We start from the raw sequence: 6,000 nt of genomic DNA, 5'->3' as shown, positions 1-6,000 counted from the left end.
ATCACTGATAGACATGGTTCCAGGCTAAGTGCCAACAATGAAGTGGCAAAAAAAAAAAAATGAACTAGCAGTGCTGTATAATCGTGAATTGGAGCCTGAAATGTTGATGGGCTATAACTAAAAAAAATAAATATCACTTCTTCCAAAAGCAATGGAAAACGTGAAAATATTGGGACTAATTTTCCACTCACTTACAAAGGTTTTAGGACTTGATACAGGACCATTGATGCCAGTGGGAGTTATTCCATGGACTTCAGCAGGAAGAAGCATTAGTGGCATTACTACTAATTAAGACCCTGATTCAGGAAAACCTCCTTATTCAGAAAAGCACAGGGTCTGAGGTTGCAACTTCAAACTACATTTTATTATAGTTATTGTATTATATTATTCTCTCGGGTTTATCTTGATCTTAGATTTCAGTTTTGTGGGCACAAGTGACAATATTTAAACATCAGTATTTGACTGTGCACAGAAGTTCGGTGGATAGACATCATTTCATCTAGTCACTGATGCCAGATGCAGAGTTGTCGGCACAAAATTGTGACCAGGCTCCTTCAAAAGTGTGGTCTTAGATATGAATTTTCTGAATTTGTATTTATTTCACAGGTCATGGAAATAATGGGGTAAATTCAGAGAATTATAAAATCCACCTTCCTATGTCATGTTGTATGTACCAGTCTAGTACATTTCATGATTCTATCCAGACTGTTGTTCAAGAATTATTTATCTCCATGTCATTGATTATTGGCGCTTCTGAAGATTAACAGGTTTTATTATGAACTGCCATATCTTTATTGGTATTTTTTAACATAAAACATAAGAAAGGCCATACTGGGCCAGACCAAAGGTCCATCTACCTGAGTATCCTCTCTTCCAACAGTGGCCAGTGCCAGGTGTTTCAGAGAGAATGAACAGAACAGATAATCATCAAGAGATCCATCCCTGTCACCCATTCCCAACTTCTAGCAAATGGAGGGTAGGGACACCATTCCTGCCCATCCTGACTAATGGGCATTGATAAATTCATAGGGGACAGGTCTATCTCATTCTTTAAACTTCTAAGCTTTGTCTCTTTTTAAATTAAAAACTACAAAAAGAAAGTATTTACCAAGCAAAATATAGAATGCTTTACCAGGATATACCAAACACCATGACTGAGTAAACTAAGTTTTTCAATTGAGTAATAACTCATTCTTATGATAAAGATGTAAAAAGAGCTGCTAGTGGGACAATTTCATTTATTATCCCATCAAAGTCTTCGGTAAAGAATGACTTCAGGATAGGATAATGCTCCTGGGAGCCAGAGTATAAAGGTAAACTAAGTTCTCTATGGATATTCACAGGATTATGAACCTCTGATTTACTAAAGCCCTTGATTCTGCAAGGGGCTATGCACTCTGGCCTAATCTAGCAAAGTATGTGTCCACATGTGTAATTTTAAACTCATTGGTAGTCCTATTGATTTTAATGGGACTAATTATGGGCTGGATTCTTTTCTATTGAAGTAAATGGGAGCAGGGCCAGCTCTAGCCATTTCGCCGCCCCAAGCACCAGAGCCGCCTGCCACCCTCCCGGCAACTGGCAGAGCGCCCCCAGCGGCATGCCGCCCCAAGCACAAGCTAGGCGTGCTGGGGCCTGGAGCCAGCCCTGAATGGGAGTTTTGCCATTTAATTATTGCTGGAACTATTGAAACAATTTCTTCTTGTGTAATGCTTTTGTACTGATTTCGACCATTTCTATAGAAAAATCTTTTCCGCATCCCTCACAATCAAGAATAGGGCACATAGGTTATAAAAAACTGCTTCTCATTTCATGGCTTTCTTGATACATCTATATCAGGCTTGTACTTTTAATTTATTTTCATAAAAAACCCTAGTTATATTGATTTAAAGAAATGAAACTTACAAATTTTCAATAGATTTTCACCCCTTATTTCTGCACTTTTTATTTCTACCTCAAGACTACACACTCTGCCTGTTCAATAGATTTGCTCATTTTACCAGAATATAACTCTGGTGTAACTCCATTGATTTCAGTGGTGATCAGACTCATGTTGTATAAACAATTAGCATTCAAATAGTCATATGCTTTCCAAATTCAAAAGCAAGAAAATGTTTCAAAACAAACAACTACTGAAGTTCAAATTATAGCAGTCATGTTCTGGTCTCACATACATCATTGTAAATCCAGAGTAAACCCACAGAGATAAATGGAGCTATGACAGATTCACACTATTGTAACTGGCAGCAGAATCTGCTCCTAGCAGTGGTTATTTAACAAGAAATTTAATAAAATAAGTGCAAAGATTTCTAACCTAATATAATCAGGACTGCTTTAAAATTCATGCCCAGAAATAGTTTTACTACCTTCTAACAGTATTCCACAATCCCACTATTGCCTTTGAAGACTATTGTTGACCAATTCATTTTTTAAAATAATCTTAATATATTTTTGGATCTTTCAAACCACTATTTGATTCCATAACATGAGGTCTTCATATGTATTGATAATTTAAAAAAAAAAAAAAAAGACTACTTATATATTTCTTCTGGAATTCTGGTGCAATTTTTCCAAAATATGTAATCAAGAAATGATGTAGTCAGTATCTCTCAAATATATGAGAGTGCTCAAAATATTAATTAGCATGGTAAAAATTAGTTGCAAAATATTTGTCTGTTACCACCAAAAAGCCATTTTCTAGCACCTGTGAAGGGGATAAATGTCCTGCATATTACTGTTAATAGCCCATAATATCCACGATTCCACAGCATGGTCTTACAGTAGGCTTCATCTGTAGTGATTCAGTGAACTCTAATATAGCGTAACTCCATTTATAATGAAGTGGAATGAATGCCTGGAATTGTTTCAATTCATTGTAATGTGGAAATTGCAATTCTTGTTATAGGACTTTTTTCTGCAACATTCTGTGAACTCTGGCCCTGTGCAAGACTTAAAACCTGGGGGCAGTCCTATTGACTCTGTATTTTTATTTATAAGTTTCAAGGTAAGCACATGCTTTGCAGATCAGGGCCAGAATACTCAGAATCCTGCAGGAGTGAGCCCACAGGAATGTGTCTGTGGGAAAGGATAGCTTCACAGTAGGAGGGTTTCACAGTAGAACTTTGCTGTATGAAGCAGTTCCTTACTTAGGCTCAGATCCAACAAACATTTACTCACTTGTTTTATTTTATGCACAGGAGCACTCCCATTGAAACGTAAGGCTTTGTTTCCATGTGGAAAGTAAAGCATATGAGTAAGTAAGTATTTGCACAACTGGTGTGTAAGGGCCAGATTCTACCCTTCTCACGTCTGTTGAGGAGTATTTTATTCCTTAAGTATTCCCATTCATTTCAGTGGAAATGTTTGTGGCAGAATGCACTACTTTGTGCAGTAAGAGTGGCAGAAAGCGGTCCTGTTATATGCTATGCCTTTTCTATTCTTCAAACAGAGAAGATTTGTATTTCAGTTATGTAACAGCCTTACAACGTAGCTACAGAGTATAATTGCTTCCTTTTGTGCATTTTTCAGTGTTTCTTCATTTGCTTCTTTTACATCATAGATTTCCATAGGTCATTGTTAGTACCATTCAATACAGACCAAAATATCAGAGTTATTTGCTTAAATGAAGTCTTGGCAATAAAAAGTAGAGAGAAGATACAAAACACAACAATCTTTAACTGTGTTATTTCTTCCAGACCAACCTCTGTATGCACCAGCATGTTTTTTTTAATGAGGAGACTTTACTGCTAATTATAGTAAAGGATTCATAACACTAGCTAAGGCTAAGACAGTGCTACTCATCTTTACCTCACATAACTGCTAATGTACTTCGGTCTCTTCCTGTAGCAACCCTCCTCCGTGCAAGTTCTTTTCAGAAGGGTTGCAGCAACGATTAATGGAATTAATGATGAAACTCACTATTAAGATTGACACCAGGAAACACACTGGTTTCTTTTAAACTTTGGTCAACCGGCTGTTAAGACTCAGGATCTAATTATTTCTTTCTATGTTATGTAATTATGCGTTTCTATGTAAATTATTCCTTTGCATACTAAGCATGCCTTTGCATGTAATCATGCCTTTGTTTCATTGATAGTTAATTGGAATAATAATTAGAAAAGTTATTGGTTCAGTTCCAATCCAATTTTTTTTAATTTTATGAGTCTGAATACAAAGAAAATTTAGTAATCTTTAGGGGCAAATTCTGCCACTCTTACTCATGTTGATTGTGATGGGACTAGTCACTGTGTAAGAGGCTGCTTGACATAAGTAATGGTGAACATAGCCCTTAGGAAATTTTTGTATCTCCAAACTGTCTACACTACTCCAAAATTGTTATAATGCTACTCAGCTGGTTTAAACAGGTGGGAGACTATATTCCATCTTCAAGGTGCTGGATAACTTCAGAATGAAATGGGGGGAGTAAGCAGGGTCATCCTTTCTTTCTCCATTGGCCAGCCAGAGAGAGTGAGGAGCCAACCATCTTTTTGCTCCCTACACTTTCAATTAAAGATTTTCCTGGGTTTTTTTGAGTCTCTTGCCCCATTTTAACTGAACCCATCCTCCCTTTCTATAGTGTAGGAACTGTTTTCAGGTTGCTGTGGCTGTAACCGATCACCCGTTTAGCCGTCAGAAAGACTTGTTTTCCCCTCTCCCAACAGGACCATTTTTTCCACCTTCTTCATAGCATCATAAATACAGTTAAGTTAAGTAGGAATAGGATTTAAAATTTTAATGTTAGGAATTTTATGGCTGTTTAGTTTCCCACAACTTGCAGCTGGTGTCCAATGCTGATAAAATACTAAAAGGCCCAGTGCCCAGCAATAAGAGAACAGGAATTTTGGTGACAAACCTTGGGCCTATGCGAAAAGAGGGACCTGAAGTCTTTGCAGTTCCCAGTTAGTATCTTCCAGCACCTTCTTGCGGGGGAAAGGGGGGAAATGAGGATTCAGCAGAGTAAACTGAATCTATGGAGTAGGCAGCAGAGAGCGTACACTGACTGATATGAGGAAACGGGCTAGATAGAACCTCTCTCTAGTGTTGAGTTTAATAAAGTCTCAGCCGGTGATTTAAAATCCATCCCGGTGTCCATTCTCATTCACTTGTATGTCCCAATTCAATATCATGGGTCTCAGTAATCCTCTCTCATTAGTGATTTTAAAGTTGCCTCATCAGGGGCCAAACCCAACTCCCATTCAAGTCAATCAGAAGAATCTTATTCACTTCAGTGGAGAAAGACCCAAAGAATACATCTTTCCAGTTCCAGTACTTAACTGATGAGTGTTGTCTCTGGTTAGTTATTAAGCTCAAAAGAAAGATTCTGTACGGGGGGTCGGGGGGAAGGGTTTTCCAGATAAACAGGCATAATGTATGAGGACAAGATTTCTGCTATTGGGGGGAGGGGGTGAGGGGTTATTTTGCTTATAAATAACATGCCAGTTTTAGGGAAATATTCCTGCATAATAAAACACTGTGTTTTACTCCTTCACATGTAATAGATTGATTATTTATAGGGACTCTAAAGAGCTTGAGACTGGCACTTGGGGATCATAACCATTAAAAGAATATTTAGAATGACCTGGTCAAAGTAAGTACAATTGAATAAGACGGTTACTCACCTTTGTAACTGTTGTTCTTCGAGATGTGTTGCTCACATCCATTCCAGTTAGGTGTGCACGCCGCGCGTGCACGTTCATCGGAAACTTTTTACCCTAGCAACTCCAGTGGGCCGGCAGGTCGCCCCCTAGAGTGGCGCCGCCATGGCACCTGATATATACCCCTGCCGGCCCACCCGCTCCTCAGTTCCTTCTTGCCGGCTACTCCGACAGTGGGGAAGGAGGACGGGTGTGGAATGGATGTGAGCAACACATCTCGAAGAACAACAGTTACAAAGGTGAGTAACCGTCTTTTCTTCTTCGAGTGATTGCTCACATCCATTCCAGTTAGGTGAATCCCAAGCCATACCTAGGCGGTGGGGTCGGAGTGAGAAGTAGCAGCATG

Source organism: Gopherus evgoodei, chromosome 4 (genome assembly GCF_007399415.2).
Source record: "Gopherus evgoodei ecotype Sinaloan lineage chromosome 4, rGopEvg1_v1.p, whole genome shotgun sequence".
In the NCBI taxonomy this organism is placed as follows: domain Eukaryota; kingdom Metazoa; phylum Chordata; order Testudines; family Testudinidae; genus Gopherus; species Gopherus evgoodei.
This window is presented reverse-complemented; position numbering follows the sequence as displayed.